General features: G+C 42.7%; 1 protein-coding gene across 3 annotated transcripts in view; it reads right to left on the bottom strand.

Moving 5' to 3' along the window:
• PUM2 (pumilio RNA binding family member 2) overlaps positions 1–24037 on the bottom strand; it is an 81483-nt gene extending 57446 nt beyond the window's left edge. Inside the window, exon 1 of one of the 3 annotated variants that reach the window (XM_054061198.1) lies at positions 23906–24037. The gene's annotated coding sequence lies outside the window, so the exon portion shown is untranslated. Of the gene's footprint in view, positions 1–6494; positions 6514–16369; positions 16457–23905 lie in introns of those variants that run through there. The other 2 variants (XM_054061197.1, XM_054061201.1) reach the window with 2 other exon arrangements.
• Positions 24038–24869: the final 832 nt, after the last annotated feature.

Below are 24869 nucleotides of genomic sequence, written 5' to 3' on the forward strand. Positions count from 1 at the left end.
AGAGAATCAGAAACAGGACAGACTCCATACTCCACCCCAAAACGTGAAACACAAGCTTTAAATATCAGTTTCATACAAGTACATATTTTTAAATATCAAATTAAAAGAACACGATATTCAGGAATTCTATGGAACACAACTGCTTTGTAAACAATATAATCTACACTGAGAAAAAGATTTTGTACACATGTATACACCCACTCACCTCCTCCCCTTTAAAAGTGAGGACGAGGAAACTACAGAAGTCACTCTGACAGTATTTCCAGGAAACAGTTTTGTGTAATTGCAGCACTGATAGCAGAGAAGTTCCTCCCACTCCCAGCAATTCTGGATACATAGCAATCCCCTTCTCCAGAGAATTCACTTTCATTTTCTTTACTCCTGGATACGGCTGATGCATTTACCATAACATTCACTTTCCAAGAATGTAGTTTTCAATAACAGAAGATGCAGAAAACGAAGTTCCACGAGTACTTCTCCTGCCTAGGAGTCTCTAGCATCATGACTTCTCCCTCGCAGTCCAGTACCCTTTGAACAAGCTCCACTGTTTCTTTTCTCTCCTCCAGCAGGCAAGAAGAAGCCAGGGAGCACAAACAGTCTGACCTCAAAGCGGGTGCTAAAACCAGAGGGGAAGAATGGAACTGCATCGCCTTTAGTCAATGAATCAAGTAATGGACAGCACAAAGAAATTCAGAGTTTTTGGACTCCTCATTCCACTACGAATACCTAGCTGTTCCAAAGAAAGCTGCTGATAAAGCACACAACTTCTCTCTACAAGTTCCAAATATATGCCAAATCTGCTTCAAACCCTACCTTGATTCTTTGAGCCGTTAAACTCCACATAACCTCAAGGACAGTCAGAGAACACTAAAGCATGTTTTCTTTTAACGTAATTTAAAAGAATTGCTACGGGGAAGCAGAAGTGTTTTCTACTTTATCTGCCTACAGCAGGAGAATGAATACTTAAAGAAACTGCTGTTATCAATTTTTTCAGCTGTTTTCTAAGGATATTCTCTTCGGACAATATGTGCATTTGAACTAACCATAGATTTCTACAACTGCCTGAAAGCTGAAAAGAACAGCTAACTCAAAACTAAAGAGATGACTACTTATTGAACAAGGCTCATTTCTAATTCACCAAGAGCAGCAGCTTAGCCTTGGACATTAATATCTCATTAAACGCTGGCCAGCGTAGTCCTTAGAAGTAAGCAAAAGAATTCCTAAATAACACCAAAGACTTTATACTGATGACAATTAAGCTACTGAAAATAAAGTAACTATTTACAGTTCAAATTGAAATAACACAAGTTTTGTAAAAACAAAATCATCATTAATATATCTGTGTTACCATGAATTTAAAGCATATTTTTCAACCTTTTCACTTAAAAAGCTAAAAATTTAAGAGCACTTACATGTAAAACAATCAGCATCATAAACAGCAGAATGTAGAGTAGACAAAAACAATAACTGCAGACAAAATGCCCCACGTTTGAATTCACATCTAACAAAACATAAGGAGGTGATCATATTGGAAAATCTCTGATTAGATGTCTAAATTTCAGGTTATTCATTCTCATTCAAAACAAAGTATACCCTCAAATCATTTACCCTCCCAGTGCTGCACTTCTGCTTTTCTTCATGTATTTAACCACCACTTCACTTTGCTCCCTGTGAATTCCAACCTTCATTATCTTCACTAAAGAGAAAAAGCTTTCACATAACTTCCATTACCTTCAAAAAGATACACAAGGGCCCTCATCACCCCGACTTTAATGTAAACTGTATCAAACCAAGGCAGTTCAGAAAACTAAATGTAGCTTCTTCCTGTTATACAGCAGTGTCATACAGCCCCACTTGTAACCACATGAAAAAAATAAAGCAAACTACATTCTAAGCCTGTAAATAAGTACTTGGTTTAGGCAAAATAAATAACACTGACCCAAATTTGAAATATTTATATTTCGACATCTTGAATAAGAAAGTGGATAAAAAAATGTGAGGAAGGATAATACAAAATGCCTGAATGACTACATGCAGCCATTTTTCCCCCAGGTTTACTGGTTCTCACCCCTTTATCCTGGCTGTCTATGCAAAGCTCTCCTAGAATGCCTAAACCCAGTTTTAACTTTGGGACAAAACTCCACAACCACATAATAGTCATGTTTGGAATGAGGCCTCACCCATAATCCCACCTTGAGCCCAGAACATATGGAAATAAAATGCAAAGAAACTTCAACAGGCTCTGTAAGCAGCCAGCTTGGGTCTCTATCTCCCAGTATAGAATCACAGAATGGATTAGGTCAGAAGGGACCTTACAGATCCAGTTCCAACAATGCCATGGGCACGGACACCTCCCACTGGACCAGACTGCTCCAAGCCCCACCCAATCTGGCCTTGAACACCTCCAGGGATGGCCACAGCTACCCTGGGCAACCTGTGCCAGTGCTTCTCCACCCTCACTGTGAAGAATTTCTTCCTTATATCTAATCTGAACCTTCTCATTTCCAATTTAAAGCCATTTCGCCTCGTCCTATCACTACACGCCTTGTAAAAAGTCCCTCCCCAACTTTCCTGTAGCCCCTTCAGGTACTGGGAAGCTGCTCTAACGTCTCCTCTGAGCATTCTCTTTTCCAGGCTGAACAACCCCAACTCTCTCAGCCTGCCCTCATAGGAGAGGTACTCCAGCCCTCTGATCACCTTCATGGCCTTCTCTGGACCTGTTCCAACAGTTCCAAATCCTTCTTATGTAGGGAATTCCAGAATTGGACACAATACTTCAGGTGCGGTCTCACAAGAGCAGAGAAGAGGGGCAGAACCACCTTTGTAGCCCTGCTGGCCACACTTCTCTTGATGCGGTCCAGGTTACAGTTGGGCTTTCGGGCTGCGAGCACACATTGCCAGCTTCTGTCGTGCTTCTCATCAAGCAGCACCCACAAGTCCTTCTCCACAGGGCTGCTCCCAGTCACATCCTCCCCCCATGCTGTACTGAAACCGAGGACTGCCCCACCCCAAGTGCAGGACCTTGCACTTGGCCTTGTTGAACCTCATAAGGTTCACACAGGCCCGCTTCTCCAGCTTGTCCAGGTCCCTCTGGGTCACATCTGTCCTTCCAGCCCATATTACCTCCAGAAGCAGAGCTACCATTCAAATCTGTGCTACCATCAGTAATTCCTTGCATACTTGAACCAATTCTGCACAGAGCTTTTGCTGCACAAGCATACAGGATAATTTATCACTATGTAAATCAGAAGATAATGCACAGTTGAGCATGTGCTTTTTGTTTTGCTGCAGTATCAAACCAGAGTCTCCCTATACTAATTACTGAATAAGCACTAAAGTACAAAGGACTCTGCTTGTAAGAGCTCTCACTCTAAGCATAAGACAAATTACAAAGATTGCTACAATGAGAAACTGAACTGTTTAAGTAAGAAAAAAGTAGTTGTTTACATTAAGACACTCAACAATGCATGAGTGCCAGGTATTTGGAGACATCAAAGCAGGTGCAAATGTAAAGAGTGACTCAAGGAGTATGTCAGAAAGCACAAAAAAAAGCTGAAGAAAGCACAAACACAGTTGTGAATATACTTAATAAAGGCACAACTAATACTACAATCCATAAAGAGGGGGTAGCAGTTCACAGCTCGACCGCATGAGACAATATGCAGTGGGGGGAACTGGTCTAGTATGTCAGGAGCCGAAACTATCAGCTGCAGTTGGACATCCCTGTAAAGGTCAGAAACTTTGCAGATGCATCAAAATGGCAAATATGATTGGAAGAGGTGATTAAGGAAAAGAGTTTCTGAAGAATACAGGTTAGTTGGAATAAACTTGTTTGCATGCGTCAGGTGACTGCAATCACCCTCCTTGTCCTGACAACAGTTAACGTTGTCTACTCCATGCAACTCGTGCTTGAAACTACTAAAAATACAAATCAAGTATCTGCAAAGTTCAACAGTAATTTACTTCTCTCTAGCAAGGGAAGTGATTTAAAGTACATCACAAAGTTCCCAGTCCTTGTCTTGCACTTGAATTACATGAAAACGCCTTGCAGTATGTCACAAAATATTCCTTTTTAGCTACTGCAAATCAAATTCAGGGGTAAGACAGACAAGATCCCTCTTTCCAGCTATGTCTGCAGCGAGAACTGTGAAAGTCACAAGCACGTAGTAAGGCGACATCTAAAGCATGGGGGTTGCAAGACATTTAGATTTTTTAAACACACAAAAAGCCACAACTTTAACACTAAACTGAAAAAATGATATTTGTTCCAAATTATACAGCACCAGTATGATTGGAAAATCTCACCAAGAATTTACTAAACAAGGGTGTTTAACCAAGCATGCAACATTTTCCAAAACAGAAATCAAATGCCCTTACCCCAGCTCTGCCCTAACCACAATGGAAAATCTTCCTGGTCTAAGATTTCTTTTCCTTGTTTGTGAGGCTTGAAAAGTTTTACTTCTTCACAAGCTGGAAAAACTGCTTAAATCATACATTCAACGTTCACAATCTGGGTTCTAGTTAAGTGGAACGAAATGCTACTGCAATTAATTGAAGAAAGTAACAAAACAAAAAATTAAACCCACCACAAACATAAACACATAAAGGCAACACAAAACAGAGCTGTTACAGAATGTGTTGATTGCAGAAACAGAAATAAGTTATCTTCAGAACAGCTTCAGATGGACGTTAACTTTACTGGGAGGAGTCATCATCAATCAGCTAAGATAAAACTTGAGCTTCTACTATGACAGACTAGCCATAACAGGGAAGTATTTATGTGCTGCATAGTTGCTTAGCACTTGAAAACATCTTAAAGTATCTATGAAAGTTATTTTAAAAGCACTTTAAAATAAGTTTCAGTCATACTTTTTAAACTTAAGTAAATCCTGCAAACAAAGTTAAGAAATGAAAAAATATGGACTGCAAGCTCACTTAGAATTCCAGGGACAGCTTTACATGGAGTCTGGACAGCTTTACATACAATTTACAGAAGGAAGAAATAATGATTCAGGAAATGCAATTCCTACTGTAGGGTCAGGAAACAGATTATGTTGTTCCCAATTTGAATGACAAGATTATGTTCATTGTTCATGGCTCCATGACTGCAAGGTCTCGTATGGGAAAATTATTTCCCAATTTCCATTATACAAACACATTAGCATACCTTATTTGAACAACAAACAAAATCTTCAAAACCAAGGACAAATTTTTGCTAGAAATCGTCCATTTTATCCTGGAGGCAACAATGTTAAACGTGCACATTTTATTAGTTTAATAACATCCATGCATTTTCTCATGGTTATATTAATTCTAAGTTTCCAGTAGGGTCATGCTGACTACTTGCAAAAACTGATACATGGAGCTTCTCCTCTACACCACAGAAGTGCCAAAAACCCTCTTGAAGTCAGTAAGACTCTTCCCTTTGTTCTCTCCACTCACCCCAAAAAGGATTTTTCTTTATTTCAATGGCTATTCACAAAACTTCTCCAGAAGTTCATAAATTCTAACACAAATGAGTTACAGCAACTGCAGCTCAACAGAAGTCTTGTGCAAAAACACAATTTATATTCTTTTGTTTACTGCACCACTATCCTTCAGATGCTCTGAAAAGGCCACTACAATCGCAGCATTTCTCTGGCATTCTTTTGCTTATCAACTCTTGCTGCTACAGGATATATGACAAAGGCTCTGGTAGATGGAGCTGCAAATGAGCATTCCTCTGGTCTCTGCCATCCCTCCTGCCATCCAATATCTCTGTAGAGCCTCCACCTCTGCCTGCAAAGTAGCTCAACTTTCCAAAGTTGTTACCATAGGAGTAACTACTGTCCATCACTTGAACTTTCTGTTGCTGCAGATGAAGCAACCTTAGAACAGAGACAGGATGTGAATGTTAACGAGATCACACATTTCTGTGCCTGTTACTCTGAAATGTTCTGTGAGCCAAAGATATCAGTTTTGAGTCAGAATGGACAGTTAATTTAGACACCAACATGTCTAGTGTACACTTATCAAGGAGATTTTTCCATCTCCACTAAGGGCTGAATTCCATTCAGCAGTGTGTGTGAGCTTCCCTGCTCTTCCCTCAAGTGTGTGTGGCACCTGAAATTTTTCCATTGGTGCTCTGATAATTTCCAAATCGGAATACATTAAGCGCCAGTACTACCATGAAACTCCAGGATTACCCACTTGACCTTTCCTTGTGCTGTCAACAGTGTCTAACATTACTGTGTATTAATATAGAATATTTCAGTTGGAAAGGACCCTTTAGTCCAACCGTCTGACCCCTTCAGGGATGACCAAAAGTTAAAGCACGTTATTAAGAGCACAAACTGCCTTCCAACACTGTTGACACTTCATTAATAACTCCCATAGTTTTTCCTCTCAATACAGGATTACTAGGGACACTGACAAGCAATTCTTCAGTCTTTTAACCAGAGTAAAAATTAAATATCCTACTAGACAAATAATTATCATTAGTAAAGTTGTCTTGCCTTATGCTTAATAAGATGTTCAGTTCTTTTGAAGACTTTCTGGATGGCTTTCAGAAGACCAAGATAACGTTTCCCTAGTCTTCCCAGTATTTGTTTCCTGAAATGAATCAAATAAATTTACTAACTACTTATTCAGACTGTTACTCAACTTTTTTCGCATCTAAACTAATTTGAAGAGTCTTCAAAATCCATCATTGATACCAGACAAGTAGATCTGTTCCTCTTAAAAAGAAATTGCTCACAACAACTCCTTTTTCGACCCAATTTCACATACCACCCAGAGTCAGCCAAAATATCTTCCATATCTTCAGGTATGGAAGAGAACACAAGATTTTTCCACATTCGCTATTTACTCGAACCCACCTAATTAGGCCTCAGGTTTATATAAGTTTCTTGCCAGGACACCGGTAGGGTTTTCACAAGATAATTAAAGCAATCTTTATTATCAAATATGAAAAGTCCTTACTTTCTGTGATTATTGTTGCTTGAAAAATCCCTGCTGAATTTACAATTCTCCATCTTTTATATTTTCCTATACATTTTTGTTTGTGCTGAATCAGTGGGGCTAGAACTCCATTGTCTTCACAGAAAAAAAAAAGGTCTAGTCTTGTTATATTTATCTAAAGTGCTTTTTAATTACTTTGGCACTGTCTTAGCATGCTTTGACTGCACTAAGATATGCTAAAATTAATGTAAAATCCACAGTTTTAAGGTAAGCTTAGATAAAGTATGACGAAAAAATATTTCAGTGTCTTCATTTCTACTTCTTCCATGTGTAACAATCCAGGGAACTGGCTCTAGGTGGTCCTCCTTGAGCAGGGAGAGTTGGACCACATGATCTCCAGAGGAACCTTCCAACTTCAACCATCTGTGATACTGATCTACTACACTTGCTTCTATTGATCTGTCTGCTTCTTCACTGAATTCATTACAACTTTCTATCTTTCACATAGAGATTCTGTCTGCCCAGTACTCACAGATCACAATCAACAGCTAAACTGCTTCCAAAGTTTGCATACATTTAGGTTTCAGGAAACTCGCTTCTTTAGTAACCACTGACTTTAGTGGTCTGTTCTAAAAAACCAAACCAAAACAGTAACTTCCTTCTTAACAAAATCCCCATAAACACAGGTACACTGAGAACACTCAAATCAAAAGAACTGAAATGGGAGACAGCTCCTGAACCGTACTTGATTTCTGTTAGTTTGTATTGCTAAAGAAGAATGGGAGAAGTGAAACGTGGCAGAACTGATTACAGTAAGCTGCAAACACTGTTTTCGCACGGGCAAAAATGCACAGCAAAGTTAGTAAGAGTAGTTCCCCCTTCACTAAAACTTCATAATGTGTAAAACCACTGAAGCACTGTAAAAAATATGAGTACTTCCCCTACATATCCCATTCAAGTCCCCAGGGAACACATGTGATGTTCATGACATTTACCTCCTGGAATAATGTAGAAATATTTTGAAGGACCTACCTGATGATTAATAAAAGCTGCTAAGAAATGGCTGTGATTCCCACTGGGGATGGAAAGCAGATGGCAGAAGAAAGATGCAACCATTACTCAGCATTTACTTATTTGTGAATAATTTTATCTACACAACATACCAGCCCTGGGAAATGCTAGTGAAAAACAACCCTGTGGCCTGTACAAGAGACTGAACGCTGGCAAGGAAAAACCCAACTTTTTCACACTTAGGAATTGTGTCCAAATGAACAAGTAGAATATTGTAGAATTTTGTATTTACAGAACTGCCCTACAGTTTCTGTGTAAGGGTAATACAGAATATGACACAGTATGAAGCAGATGTCAAGGAAAAATATTTTATATTTTGGTATGCAGGTCAATGTAAAAGGAAGAAAAAAGTAAGAGAGTAAAACCAGAAAAAAAATTGCCAGAAAAGCACAGAATGCAAATAAACAGATGAAGAAAAAAACAGACACAACAGATATACCTGCTTTCAAGGTTAGCACATTTTCTTTATTCACATTTGCTCCTGTATTTACTACCTTTTTTTTTAACACATTCCACAAATCCTTGGGAAGGTGCAAAAAGTTCTTCAAGACTTAAGCGTGGCACTCACAAGAGTTCTAGGGGAAAAAAGCCATTTCTAATTGAAATTCCAAAAGAAGTTTTTCAAAGAAAAATAGGAAGCTGTATTAATTAAACATTTAGGGGTAAAATATGTGGATTCAACACAAGAACTGTTTCAGTGAAAAACAAACTACCTACTGAAGGATCTATTTGAATGCTATCTCCTACGGCCAGTGGCAGCAGGCCAGTGGCATTTGCTGTGTAGCCACTTAGCTGCTATCCAGCCTGCCTCTGGGAGAAACACTCAGCTGTAGCAACATCCCATTGATAAATGTCTTTATCAATGACCTGGATGAAAGGCATTGAGTGCACCCTCAGCAAGTTTGCAGATGACACTAAGCTAGGAGGAAGTGTGGATCTGCTGGAGGGTAGGGATAGGGAGGCTCTGCAAAGGGATCTGAACAGACTGGACCGCTGGGCTGAGGCCAATGGCATGAGGTTCAACAAGGCCAAATGCCGGGTCCTGCATTTGGGGCACAACAACCCTATGCAGTGCTACAGACTGAGGGAAGAGTGGCTGGAGAGCTGCACAGAGGAGAAGGACCTGGGGTAATGGTTGACAGCTGACTGCACATGAGCCAGCAGTGTGCCCAGGGAGCCAAGAAGGCCAATGGCATCTTGGCTTGGATCAGAAACAGTGTGACCAGCAGATCCAGGAAGGTTATTCTCCCTCTGTACTCGGCACTGGTGAGACCGCACCTTGAGTACTGTGTTCAGTTCTGGGCCCCTCACCACAAGAAGGATGTTGAGGCTCTGGAGCATGTCCAGAGAAGAGCGACGAAGCTGGTGAGGGGGCTGGAGAACAAGTCTTAAGAGGAGCGGCTGAGAGAGCTGGGGTTGTTTAGCCTGGAGAAGAGGAGGCTGAGGGGAGACCTTCTTGCTCTCTACAACTACCTGAAAGGAGGTTGTGGAGAGGAGGGAGCTGGCCTCTTCTCCCAAGTGACTGAGGACAGGACAAGGGGGAATGGCCTGAAGCTCCGCCAGGGGAGGTTCAGGCTGGATATCAGAAAAAAATTCTTCACAGAAAGAGTCATCAGGCACTGGAACAGGCTACCCAGGGAGGGGGTCGAGTCACCTTCCCTGGAGGTGTTTAAGGAACTGGTTGATGAAGTGCTTAGGGACATGGTTTAAGGGAGTGTTAGGAATGGTTGGAATCAATGATCCAGTGGGTCCTTTCCAACCTGGTGATTCTATGATTCTATGATCCCAGGAACTGGAAGCACTTGACACTGCAGTTGCAGGGATGGTGTTTCCACCTGAACTTGGCCCTGATGCTGCTCCAAGTAGTGTTCCAGCTGGGACAACCCCTACTCCAACCCCACTGGCTCCCTGACCAATGTTCGCATGCATCATTCCTCTGGACTCCTGCCAGGCCACTCCATTCATGCCTAAGACACATGGAATGCTCATTCCACATTGAAACCTGAAAAGAAAAAGCCTTGATAACATAAAAGGGTTTCCCACATATCTTTAAACACACAGTTCTTATAATAATTAGGATTAAAAAAGTCCAAGTTATACAAGAACAATATTCGTTGTCAAAATGTTTATTGATTTAAACTGTAGATTTTAAATATCATTACCAAACTAGGCTAAGAGAAACAAATAAAGTACAAAAGTTTTTTTTTACAAGACAACATATTAGTATGATAGTTCCATATATTACAAATGCTTGCCCGCTTATTTCCTTGCTAAAAACAATCAAAATACATTTTTTAACCATAATGGCAGCAGTTTCTTTCACATTATTACTCAGCATGATGCCTAAAACCACTGTCATACTGCCACATCTGATTAAAATATCAGACACGCTTGTAGACTACATAACAAAATAGTACAGAAAACTAACTTCTCTAACCTGAACTATATCTCATTCTTATACACCAGCCTTGGGTTTCCTTTCAAATTTGTTAAGCTATGTAAAATTCTAACACAGTATTTGACATTAAACATCTCTAACCCACATGATAGCACATTTGGGTTTTTTCACAAAAAGATTTCAGGCTCAGACTAAAACGAAGTCTGCCGACCTATTTTTGAAACATTTAAGTCTTGGCTTGAAACAAGTATAAATGACAACAGCAAAAATCTCTCTCTGATACTGACAAAATCCTCAAAAGGAAAGAAATACCCGTCCCTGAAAAAAGACACTCAATCTTCACCAATGTTCTTCATCTACCATAACTGATGTGGTATCAATATTTCAGTATGCAAACAGATTTTTTAAGATGAAAGGGCTACATATATAAACCCTGTACAACCCCCTAAATACAGCCTACAATCTTAACCAAGTACTTTTTGAGCAAGGAAAAAGGGATTTAGTTTTCGAGTCCAAGATATATCTCACTTCTCATGCTAAACAAGAGTACTGTACAAGAGTATAAACAAGTCCAAAGAGTAAAACCTGACATATATTGAAAGATATTCAATAGGAACACTTAGGTCTGAGGATGCAGATGAGAAACAACAGTCCTCTAATACCTCTACACAACTGTACATTGTAACCTAGCCTTAACTACTGAATGTCCAATCTTCAGGTAGATACTTCATAATATACAGCAGGATTTTTATCACCTTGAATAATCTTGGGTTTGTGAGTAACACAAGATCCACGGCTACTTTGTCTTAACAATACTGTTACAGTAGATACCTGCTTATTGTCAAAACACATCAGTTCTGCTACTGCTTCAGACTCTGTGACTAACTCATCACTGTAGTAAGCCCAGAACTAAAGTTTAAGCAACAGATATTGTAATGGAAATAAACAGCAAGATAGTCGAAAAACACAAGTCAGAACAGACAGACTCAATATTTTTAGCTCAACTACACAAAAGCATGTCCAGTGAGTCTTGCTTTGTACTTAATCAATACACATGTGAAGACTTGCAGAACTAAACGCACCAAGCCAGCTTTTAAGAAAGTCGACCTTTCCTTTGAAGAGATCTGTGAATAAATTCTATACAAAACTTTAGACCAGCCACACAAAGAAAACACATACACAAGTAGTTCAACACATCACTCAAAATTCTTACTCAAAATTCTTGCTCAAAATATCATGGATGAAATCGAAGAGTAAAGTTATGAACATGGGTTTGACACAACCCTTATTTCCATTAGGATTTGCATGCCAAGAGCTTTATAATGGAAAGACAAACCTACTACCTGTAAGTGAGAGTTTTGCCAATACCTCAATAGCACTGATGAAGCAAGAAGTGATCTATCTTAGAATTGCACGAAAAATTAAAATTGAAAACAATCAAAATTATAGAACATACACCAGATTACTCCTTCCAATGTACACAAAGATATGCTGTGGAAGTCTGCCTTTTTAGAAAACCTGCGTATGTGATATTTAGCAAAGCCCATCGAGGACAGAGGATCATATCACTGCTTTAAAGTTCAGTGGAAATAGATGCATATACAGAATAGCTAGCAAAAACGTCTTAATTAAAGAGATGGTATGCTGTATTTCAGAGTTTTACATTTCTTTCTCAACTCCAAAGATGGTCATCATAACCTCTTCAAAACATATTTCTTCTACATATCTACAACTGTTCTTAAGAAGCCATGTTTAGCAAAAACAAAAATCTGTTGACCAATAATGAAATGTCATCTTTAAAGATACTGCTAGAGATGACATCTGGTCTTTATTTGTAAGCTAAACATTTCACATACCAGCTTGAAAAGCTCTTGTCTGCTATTCTGAAAGCTGCAGCAGGTATTGTGAGTAGGATTCAAACTAAATCTCGCTATAAAGTTTCAGCACACAAGTAGTTATTATAAAATAAATTTTATGCTGCTTCCTTGAAATTGCTCTTGAGCAGCCAGAACTGAATACGTTTATATGTTCTGATGTCATTTAAATCTTTTCCACTATACGATTATGAAGCACCTCCAACTTCATTATTGCAAACACCGTGTAACTGGTATTTGTTGTTAAAGGAGGAGAAAACACGCTTTTAAATGTAAGACTTCTTGTCCCATTTCTGAGACAAGAGGCTGGGCACTGGCTTTGTGACAACACTGGAATAGTTGCATTGTGTGGAATAATCAAGACAAAGCTATGTTGTGGGTGGGGAAAATTCATATTAAACAAGGTATTTTCGACTAAATTTACTGAGTAGGAGAGAAAGATCGATAACTCTCTCACATACCTATACATTAATACGCACAGCGGCAGGTAGTTACGAAGCATGTTCTATCCTAGTTCTATGTTGTTTGCTTTGTAGTTTCTGTTAGAAACTTTTTTAAAATAATACAATGCATTAATGCTTGTTTCACAAGAGATTCCCAACACCACAAGACTTTAATATTAAAGAGAATTTAGGTTTCTTTTTACTGCAATGGACAGTGAAATTTGTATGTAATTCCACACTCAAAAAAAAGCATGAAGACATAAAAGCAGGAATTCAAATTATCTACTGGACTACTCGCCTCTGAATAAAAACTTGGTCTAACCATTTTGGGGTTTTAGAAACCACTGGACAAAGGGAAAAAAAAAAAAGATGAAGTTATCAAGGAGAATGCTTTTCAAAAATTCTACGTAGGCTATGCACTGACTACTATTCAGTGCACACTCACATATCATTAAATTGAGGAGGAGAAAATATCTAAAAGTGAACTAGGAAGTGTTCTTGAAAATCTGATGCAGTTCACAGTACTCGATGAGACAATGTCCTGTTAGCACACTTGCCCCTAACATCTGCAATGCCTGCCCCAAGGACAGCACCGCAAAGAAACACCTGGGAGAGCAAGCCTTGAGGAAAACACACACATAAAGCTTTCAATGTGTACTACAATCCTACAGGAGATTTAACGTGTACTGTCATAATAAGAGTTATCTTCTCATCAAAAGACAGGCAAGTCCAACATTTTCAGCCAGCTGCTTCTTGCACTATTAGCTCAATTACCAGATACAATTACAACTGCCTCAGCACTGTGCCAACATCTCTAACAGAGAAAAAAATGTTAAGTCCTATAGAGTAACACTACAGAAAAAAGTGCCATTCCCTATTCATGCAGAAAAATACTATTCGAGTAAGATGGAATTTCCTACGTGCAATACCCATATAATGAACTGCAGAATCTACATTACCAAGCAGTTTCTCACATGCATTTGCTTAACAACCATTGTGCTGGAATAAACACCAAATTTTCAACTCTGAACACCTCAGAAAGCTTTCAGGTGATTTAGTGTCATTTCCACACACATAAACTAAACTACACCACCACTAAATTATCATTTCCCTTTTTATTCCAGGTTCCTTCTCCCACCTACCTAACATATTTATATTCATGTTGACACAAACTGAGTTGTAGACTAGAGAAAGGTACAGTAATTCTCTCAGCTTCTCAACAAAACTGCAACTGCTCTTAAAATTTGGTTTTAATTCTAGACACGACTAACTATAACAAAAATACTATGTTTTATATGTAAAAATGGTAACATGGGTAATCATATTTCAAATGCATTCATATCCCACATACCTGAAGAGCTAAACCATCAACTCACAGTAACTAAAAAGGCCTGATCTCTCAGCTGAGATGCAACAAAGACCTCAGTAAAAAAGAAACCAAAATAAACCTGAAAGTACTTTGTTAACATGTAGCATGTGACAATTAGGCGACAGAAGTTTTAGCAATTCTCCTTTGCAGTGACCTATATAGATCACACACTACTACACTGCTCAGAAAAAAAGCATCCCCAAATCAGCTGATATAGCTTCTTTATCTCGTCACGTATAAAACATGCTACACATTTTGGTGTTAAGCCATCTTGTTTCAAACAGTAAGCCAGAGGAATATAAGCATCCCGAGGAATATAAAGCATCCCGAATGCATTCATTTTCTCTCAAGGAATTATAAGAGTCTGAGGTTACGAAATACACGAAAGAGAACAATAACAAAAAATCCTTGCACAATGACCGCCAAGGAGATTAAAAACCCAAACTGCAAGCACGATCCACTCAGGGCAGCTGGCATTTTTCTCAACTTTTTTGTTATTGTTGTCCACACAGACACGTTTGAAGAAAAATTAAACCCTAACACTTCATTGTGTGATATCAATGACCAAAACCAAGAGCATTTGGCCTCAGAAAGCAGAGTCCTATTGCCCTTAAGAGCACTAAATATATATATATATATATATATACACACATATATAAGTTTCCACGCTTTTGGTACATGCAGACAAAGCCCATTTTACCCCAATTCCACATGCACTGCAGTTGCCCCTGGGGTGCCCCCGTGTGCGCATCTGTCCCCCTTCATCTCCTCACTTCCCACCCATTGTAAACCCCATCTGAACCCCACCACCTCCTGCCCCTTTCCCCCTTCCCAGACTCCTCTCTGGCCACCACTTTGCCCATCAAACCCCGCTCGATGGGCTGGAAATTGCTCCCCATGTCTACACTCCCTGAAAGAGCACAAAGCTCCCCCTCCCCAACCTGAGCACCTTTCCCCACATGAACCCCGTTTCCTCCTGCCCCTCTCCCCTCCCCAACCCTGCTGGGATAGAAACGGCTCCCCAATTCCACGCTCAACCTCGGCTCACAGGCACCACAAAGCCTCCCCTCTCCTCACCTTCCCAGCACACACTATCGCCCCCTCCACCCCTCATGGCGCCCCACACCCCACCCCAAATCCCTACTGGGATGGAAACTGCTCCCCAATTCCAGTATCCCCTCGGATCGCAGGAATCACAAAGCCTCCCCTCCCCCGAAATCCGTGCTGGGACGAAACTACTCCCCAATTCCACTCTCCCCTCGGCTCACAGGCACCACAAAGCCCCCTTCAGTCCCCAAACTCATCCTGGGATGGAAACTGCTACCCAATTAAACGCTCAACCTTGACTCACAGGCACCACAAAGCTCCCCGTTTCCCCCGTCCCCAAATCCGTGCTGGGATGGAAACTGCTCCCCAATTCCACTCTCCCCTCGGCTCCCAGGCACCACAAAGCCCACCCCAAACTCGTGCTGGGATAGAAACTGCTCCCCAGTTCCACTCTATCCCCGGCACAATGCCCTCCCCGACCCCAAATCCCTCCTGGGATGGAAACTGCTCCCCAACTACACCCTCCCCCCAGCTCACAGGCACTACAAAGCCCCCCCCCGCCACGGCCCTAAATCCGTCCTGGGATGGAAACTGCTCCCTAATTCCACGGTCAACCTCGGCATCACAAAGCCCCCCGCCCCCAAATCCGTGTTGGGATGGAAACTGCCCTCCAATTCCACTCTGTCCTCGAATCGCAGGCACTACAAAGCCGACCCCAGACCCGTGCTGGGATGGAAACTGCTCCCCAATTTCACTCTTTCTTCGTCTCACAGGCACCACAGAGCCCTCCAGGACCCCAAATCCATACCGGGATAGAAACTGCTCGCCAATTCCACTCTCCCCTTGGATCGCAGGAATCACAAAGCCGACCCCAGACCCGTGCTGCGATGGAAACTGCTCCCCAGTCCCACTGTCGCCTCGGCTCACAGGAACCACAAAGCCCCCCCCAAGACCCCAAACCCCTATTGGGATGGAAATCGCTCCCCAATTCCCCTTTCCCCTCGGCTCGCAGGCACTACCCCCCACTATCTCGCCACCCCCCCCCGTCCCTGCCCACCTCGGCGCCGCTCCCCGGCGAGCCGGCAGCACACAAAGGCGGCGAGGCCGCCCTGCAGGCTCCGCGCTGCCCGGTGACCCGCCACAACATGCCCCCTCCCCCCCGTTCTCGCCTCCCCCGGCGCGAGACAAAAGGGGGCTGGAGGAAGGATGGGGGGGGAGGTTTACTCACGGGCTGGCTGGAGGCGATGGAGCCGGAGCGGGCCCTGCGACACCCCCGCCGCCCCCTTTCCTCCTCCTCCTCCTCCTCCTCCTCCCCTCTGGGCGCCTCTCCTTCCTGCCTCCCCTCCCCCCCGCCTGACGGGGCTCACAACAACATGGCGGGAGGGCGAGCGCGACGCGCGCGGCGGGAGACAGAGCGGGGGGCGCGGCGGGAGCGCGGCAAGGCCCGGCCCCCCCTCCCACTGCGCATGCGCAGCCAGCGGGAAAGAGGGTGGGGAAGGGTTGGCCACGCCAATCATGCAGGCCACGCCTACCGCGCACGCGCCCCAAGCAGGCACCGAGGAAAGACACAACGGCCACGCCCCCTCGCGGAGGCCACCCCTGCCGCGCATGCGCACAAGGCAGGCAGCGAGGAAAGAGGCGGTGGCTACGCCCCCGGCCCCGCCCACCCCGCCTGCGCGTCTCAGGTCGAGGGAGGTGGTGTGGCCACGCCCCCTCGCCCCAGGCGGGAGTGGGGCGGTGTTGATGTTAACTGCGTCCTTTGTGGGGCTTCTTTCCCCCCTCTTTTTCGCCATATTAACTTTAAAGGATGGAAATACTAGATTGCAAGGTTGGAAGGGACCTCAAGGATCATCTGGTCCAACCTTTTTGGGGATTTATAGAATTACAGAAACCTTAAAGATCATCCAGTTCCAAACCACGGACACCTCCCACTGGATGAGGTTGCTCAAAGCCTCATCCAACCTGGCCTGGAACACGTCCAGGGAAGGGGTATCCATGACTTGTCTGGACAACCTGTTTTTATGTTGCAGCAGTGCATCCCCCATATGTGCAAGAATGTCCCATTCCGTACAAATCCCTTTCTGAAATATAGAATCGTAGAATGGTTTGGGTTGGAAGGGCCCTGAAAGCCCACCCAGTTCCAACCCGCTGCCATGGGCAGGGACACCTCCCACTGGACCAGGCTGCTCAAAGCCTCATCCAACCTGACTTTGAACACCTCCAGGGATGGGGCAGCCAAGATTTCCCGGTGCCTCCCCACCTTCAGCGTGAAGAAATTCTTTGTAATGCCTAATGTGAATCTCCCCCTTCCAATTTAAAACCATTTTCCCTCATGTTGTCACTCCATCCCTTTGTAAAAAATCCCACCCCAACTTTCCTGTAGCCCCTTCACACACTGGATGGAAAGCTGCTAAAAGTTATCCCCCAAGCCTTCTCCAGGCTGAACAGCCCAAATTCTCTCAGCCTGTCCTCATAGCAGAGGTGCTCCAGCCCTCTGATCATCTTCACAGCCCTCCTCTGGACCTGTTCCAACAGTTCCAAATCCTTTTTATGCTGGAGATTCCAGAACTGGATGCAGGAGCCCAGGTGGAGTCTCATGAGAGCAGAGGGGCAGGATTTCCTCCATGGCCCTGCTGGCCACACTTCTTTTGATGCAGCCCAGGATAGAGTTGGCCACCTGGGCTGCAAGCGCGCATTACTGGTTTATGTCAAGCTTCTCATCAATCACCACCCCAAGTAGAGAGTTTAAATGAGATGGCCCAGAACCCTGTCAAGTTGCGCCTTAAAAGTGTCCAGTGTAGAAGCATCTACCACTTTTCTGGGGAGATTATTGCAGTGTTTAAATGTATTCAAGGTGAAAAATTTTCTTCCAAAATCCAACTGGACTCTCCCAAGGTGCAACTTAGACTCATTCCCCTTTATCTTTAATATGTGACTCCTCTTTTGCGCCTTCAGGGATGGTGGCGGCAGGAGGAGGTGCCCACCGTTAGGAGACAAAGAGGAAGGTGAGGGTTATGTTGAGGGGTGCCCCGTGGCTCCCAGGCCTTCGTGCATGGGGAGGTTTCCTTGTTTTCCCAACAAACAGAAACACATCACCGTGGTTATTCATTAACTGTGGTGCCAATAGTTGGCTGCGTGAGGATTTCTGGGAAAATATAGTCAATTATTGACTCAGAGCCTGTCAGGCCACGCCTGGTGTACTGTGTCCAGTTTTGGTCCCCACCATACATAAAAGGTGCAGACAAGCTGGAGAGAGGACAGAGAAGGGCCATGAAGATGATCAGAGGACTGGGAAACCTTCATTTCAAAATAAGTCTGAGAGAACTGAGTTCATTCAGCCTTGAGAAGAGAAGGTTTAGGAGAGACCTTATTACCATGTACCAATATATAAAGGTATGGAGACTGCCTTTTTATGAGGAGTCACATGGAAAAGACAATGGATAATGGGTACAAGTTACTCCTGGGGAGATTCCGATTGGATTCCAGGGGAAAATTTTTCATGATGAGAACAGTTAAACACTGGAATACTTTCCCCAGGGAAACAGTAAATGCCTCTACACTGGACAACTTTAAGGCTCAGTTTGACCAGGTTTTGGGCCACTTCGCTTAAACTACAGATCACCTGAAAAGGTTGGACCTTTTTGAATCCTTTAAGTCCCTTCCAACCTGGTATTCTATGGTTCTATTATTTCCTTCCCTTGAGAGTTAAATATGGAATCTCTGGTACAGCTGGCTGGTTAATTGTTGGTAAATATGGTGCTAGTAAACACTGCCAGCAATGGTTTTTAATTAGCCTCTCTCCATACAAGCAGAATCTCTACTTATTTAGCAGCCCTGAAGAAGAGAGGGATCTCTGCCTCTCAGTGACATTTTAAAATATGGATTTCACAAGAACATCAGCTATTTTGCCTTTTTTACCAGTTCCTAAAGGAGTCTGGTTAGAGAGTACTCCATTTCAGGAAATGGCATGCAGATACCACCCACAGATCAAACCTTCAGGCAAAACCCAGTTATCGGTCCTGCGACAGCTGTTCAAAACGTCGCTACCATTGGTTTTTTCATAGGCAGAGAGCAGGCAGGTACTGCCAGCCCTGGTGACTCCTTCTGGGTTTGGCAGGGCAAGAGCCGACTAGTCAGGATGCAGGAACAGTGAGTGCATCCTGGTGCGATGGCTGGCAGCAGCACATGTGGGGATGAGATGTCGTCTGTGACTACCAACTGCATTCTTAAAAATAGAGGTGTCTCAAAGGAAAAAACCTTCACTGTTGCCAGTATTTATAGACATGGTTAAAAACATGAAAGTTTCCAGCTCCTGATAAAGATAGTAACGTTTTTTCCCAAGAAACAGGCTTGATACTAGTCAGCTACATACCCAAACGCCTGCAGTCTGCTGCTGCTCTCATGGCTAATCCCTGTGATCCCTAGTGTCCTGTCCCACTGCCACCTTTGGGCTGTTTCCAGGGAGGCTGCAAGGCTGAAAAGCTGATTCCTTTACTTAGTTGAAGAGAGACGGCCTTTAAGTCACAGCCCTTCCCTTCATGCAGGCTGGCTGAAGAAAACCCTGTTGTGCTCTTGGCATCCCGAACGTTTCCAGCAGCTGGTCTACATTACACCAGTTCTTCAGCTCAGACCCTTTTGGGGACCCTGTTTGTCCTGGATAATTCTAATCACTGTTCATATAAACCATTCACTATTCAGGAAGAACTCAACATGCATTTGATAAGCACAAGCTTAAATGACTCCTACATCAGTCTGCTTCTCAGTACTGGAAAACCCAACCACAAACCAGAAAAATGTTTAAGTGCAATCAGTTTGGGATTTGATCTGAGAAATACAATTACTTGGTTATTTTCTGAAGTATTTTTCTGAGAAAAGAAAAACCAAAAAAATTCCACTACCACACACCTCACAATTTAGTAGTGACACTAAAATTTTTGAGTCATGCCAAAACAGTTCAAGAAAATGATTTCTCTCCTACTTTTGTTCAGAGCAGAAACTTTAAAAGTACTTAGTACTTCAGATAGTTTAACTTCGTATCACTCCATTACAAAAGGCTCATCAGAGCTATTCCTATATTTAAGGAGGTGTTAACAGCTATCTGGGCTCTGCCCAGATATCTGAAATGGTTCAGACAAACTCCATTAACACAGTTACACTTTGGGTTTTTTTCTGTGACTAAACCTCCTAAACGAAAAATACTGAACTATAGACTAGAAAAATAGCCAAGGATATGGAAAATCTGGATGCTGTTGCCTTCCTCCTCAGCCTTCTTATGAGATCTTAGGAAAGTTACTTGACTGAAGAACACTCATAGAATTGAAAGCTGCAGTCCTAACTGCCCCCACTCAGCTAAGTGTCTAATCCTGAAGATGCCTACGTTTTCTAAAGCCACAAACTTCAGGGCCAAAACTATCTCCACATGAATAAAGTTTGTCCTGCTGTGCTATGACATTGACGTCCTCCAGAAGTTTTGAAAGGCAGATCTAGCAGAGTAGCAAATAATTTAATGAAAACCAAAGTATTCCGCTATGAAAGTGAAACAAGTAGATATGGTAGAACTTCTCAAAGTATCTTCAGAAAAGACACGTGCCTCTACAAAAGCTTTCACTTTTTTAAAGCCAAGTATGCAAAGCCCTTTACTGCTAGGACTGGGGAGTACCCAGATTTGGTTCGTTTGCTCAAGATTCACAGATCTGACTTCTTAGGGAAAGTCCATCAGCAAGCTCTTTGGCTGCCCTCTGCTGCAGCTTGGCTGTTCTGCAGGAAGGAATTTGAGATCTTAGTCTCAGATCTTCTATTTAATGGCCTTGCTGGCCTTGCCGTCATGGGACCATAGACCGCTTTGGGTTGGAAGGGACCTTTAATGATCCTCTAGCCCAGCCCCTAAGTCCTAAGAACCCCCAGTCTAACTACCATCTTACTGCTTGAGAAGAGTTGTCATAAACAGATGAGCCTCACCCAGTTCTCTGAAATAACAGCTGCAGTTAACTACCTACCACCTTCACAGAAGCACAACACTGCATCTCAGAAGCAATTAGGGCTGTCCGTCCACATTCCAGAGAAGGGCCCTAGGATAGTGGTTTATATCCTTAGCATGTCCCTTGTTATCTAGTTCTCTGTAAGAGATGCTGACCCGAACATATGTTTCATGCATTTATAGGAGCAGATCTCATTCTGAAGTTATCAATTTTCCCAAATACTGCATAGCAAATCTAGGCACCCGATGCACAATTCTGGATTCCACTTTATCAGGCATTCAGTTAATTAATTAAGAAATCAATCAGTCTGAAATACTACATTCATGAGACTTGCTGCTAAATGCATTGCTTTTGGCTAGCCTCTCTCCAGGGCCTTGGAGAAATGTGCTTGCAAGCCACGGACTCTTCATATAGAGTGATGTCCCCATCCATGCAATGCATCCTTTTGCCCCACCATTGCTCCACAAACACAGCCTTTCCCTGCCATAACCATTCACCATAATAATTCAGGGTTGACTCCTCCATTCTATGGCTTTTAACCATGTAACCTGTTCATTAATCAACTCCTGCTACATCTTGTTACACCGTTTCCCTAATTCCTAAGAGCTTCACAGTCTGTTTCTAACTCAACCCTCTTCCTTCTGGTACAGAAATATTTGGCTCAGTGTATACAGCTGCATTATTGTCCAATTCTAATGTTTAGAGCTACACAACTTTAAGTTTTTCCCATGTGTGGGAAGAACTCTTCTCAGTTACCTTAGCATCCTTCAAATTTCCCATTTAACACAAAAAAATGTAATAAAAAGGCTTTCCTTTAGTATGACTCCTACAAACCCAGTTGACAACAACCAGATTCTCGGTGCACTGAAAAGCCTAGTCTGCTCTACTGCTCAACATCATGGTAGTATTTCCATTTGTTTCCCCTACCTGTCTTTGCAACTGTTAAGATTCTTCGAGGAAGACTTTCTGTTCTGGGTGGGGTTTGTTTGGACTAGCTTTCCACTGGCATAACACACCAAGCAAATAAGAACACTTAGGACCAACGGAAAATTCACAGCTGTATTATAATACATTTTGTCACTAATCCCATTTTTTAATTTATTCATTGCTATACAACTGTTTTAAAATGTAAGAAGGCTTAATTGCCATTCAGTTACATGGTCATTGCTGCTGTAGACATGATCGGCTTTTCCAAAGAAGCTGTTCTGCAAGAGACTTAAAGGAAATGCATGAGAGCTGTCAGCGAGTGGAGTACGCACCCCTGCTGCATCTATCTTATTGAACTTGTCCCAAGGAAGAAATGTCTCTTGTGGAAGTTCTTCGCTAGGTAAGTCTGGACTAGAATGGTCGCTAAGGTGTCAGCTGAAGACTTGTTTCACTGGCAAGACAGCTTTTGTCCCTGAGTCATTCACCCTCTCATAACTGGCTGAGATATAAACAAGCTTCACAAACATACCTCAGAGTCACAACCACCAGAGACAGTCATTGTAACAGAACAAGAGTAACTAATGGCATTGCTTCGTGTACATGAATGTCAATAGCTTTGGAGTGACAAAGCCAGAGGTAATGCCAGCTGTTTTTTAGATTCACATTCACTTTGTTCACAACAGTGTCTACCAATGTTATCTTAAGAAAAAAGCCCACATGTCTCAATAGAGGTATTTTTCTTTCCGGTGGAGCATTAAGTTCCAGGAAATCTTCATGCTGAACGCAGACTGCGGCTCTTAGAACTGAAAATGGCATATTAAGCTCAGTACAAAGAATGAAACCTCAAAGATAAGCATCAGATTGATTCTCACTCATTTAATGTACTAAGGAGTAATAAGAAACACTCTAATTTCTAAAAAGGGAAAAAAGTTCAAGGAAGTATCCCAGGCGATGGAAGCGATCACAAGAGCTCTGAGTAAGAGGCAGTATTTTTTTGGTGCACATAGAATAAGATAACTCAGCTGTATCAGAACCAGGAAAGGTGGAAAGAATGCAGTTTTCCTTTTTTTTCCTCCCCTAAGGAAAAACATTCTAAGAATCCTAAAAGCGTATCTGTAAGTTTTCATTTTGTTACATAAAGTCTCACCAACTTGCGTGAACTAGAAATTCGCTGTCTTCAAAAATGAGAAGCCACCGTACAGAGGATAAACTAGAAGATCTGCAAGAGTAATTTGTCTTAAACCATTTCTCTCATCTTGGGTTCATCAACACCCTTCTGTCACTTGCCAGAACAAATTCTGATCCTCCCAACTGCAGGAGGATCTTGTGATAGGGGTCTGAAGAAGCAGCCCGACACAGAAGGACTTTGCTTAGGGTATCATGGGACACTCGTTTTCATCCCTGCTTTTCTGGTATAATCACTAGTCTGTGTATTTTTCTTCTGTCTTAACCATACCTGAAGCTCCTCAGAAATTTTCTGTTCTTACAGAGTGTCAAGGAGGCCAACCACAAGCATCAAGGTATGTCTGCATGACTGGACGCATCGTTTGAATACCAAAACTGAGCTCAGAGCTAGTTAAGACCCCTGACTCACTGTTATAGTGTGAAGACGTGCCCACTGGCCCCCATTTCCATGCAGAGAACCTAAACTTCATTCATGCCTTCAGCACAATGAGGCGTAGTGCAGTGAATGTACAATGCCAGAGATACACTGAGGAAGGGAAATCCTCACTTGCTTCCTGAGCATAAACAAAATGGTTGAGCACTGTAATACTGAAAAGTAGGTGTCAAAGTTATGCATGAATTGCATTAACTATTACATAAATACCGACGGAGTATTCATACATATGTGGGCTTACCTTTAATTATATCTGCAGGTTTTACAGACATCTAAAGTACCTCTTCTGTTTCCAATGCATCCCTCTTCCTAGGCAGTTAGTCAAACACAGAACGAAACAAAAAATTCACCGAGCTGAAAGAATGCATTTTTTACTACTGCAAAATTGAGGTTCTTTTCCTGAGTCAGCTCTCCCTCCGGTGCGGTATAGGACCCCTTCAGCTAATCTCCTATCAGAGCCCAACAGGCATTTGGGCATCCGCACGCCCCAGCGCTGGGGTGGGGACCCAAGGGTGAGCCTGCATCTGTCACAGAAAGCAGAAACGGCAGGGCCAGAAGGAAGAGCAGCACTTTGTTTTTCTGCAGGAGCTGCTCAGAGAGAAACCCACCACCAGCTCACCTATACCTTTGCTGTTCCTGTAACACTGGGAGCAAAGAGTTTTGCAAGGGGGAAGAAGGCATTAGCTGTTCAAATGGGAATAATAATAAATTCCCATTTCCCTGGCACAGGAAAAGTAGGCTCCAGACCACACCCCGCAGCCTGTGGCTTGCTTTGCCTACTGGCTTGAGCTGGCTCCAGACGGAAATCCAGTTCAGCCAGAAAACAACTTCTTCCCTTGTAATACATCCTGTTACTGGGCTGCAAAACGGGAAGTTTGTGTGTGTAAATATGAGTGCCTTTCCACTCATTTTGGCTGAGTCTTAACGATTAGAAGACAACATCTGTAGACAAACATCTCCAGTTTGCAGTCAAGAGAACAATACTGCTTCAAAACGATTCTTGGTCATCATCATTATGTTATAAATTTATCAGCTGACGGCATCACCGACAAGGGCAATTAGGAAGCTAAGATCTGGGGCCAGAAAAGGTCCTGCAAGCCTTTAAGCACAGCCCTTTTCTTCATACACTCTCAAATGAAAATTCACCAAATGGAATAAAAACCTGGTCCCCAGCTCCCACACATACTTCCCCTGGAAGGCCAAGA

Source organism: Cuculus canorus, chromosome 3 (genome assembly GCF_017976375.1).
Source record: "Cuculus canorus isolate bCucCan1 chromosome 3, bCucCan1.pri, whole genome shotgun sequence".
NCBI classification, from domain to species: Eukaryota; Metazoa; Chordata; class Aves; order Cuculiformes; family Cuculidae; genus Cuculus; species Cuculus canorus.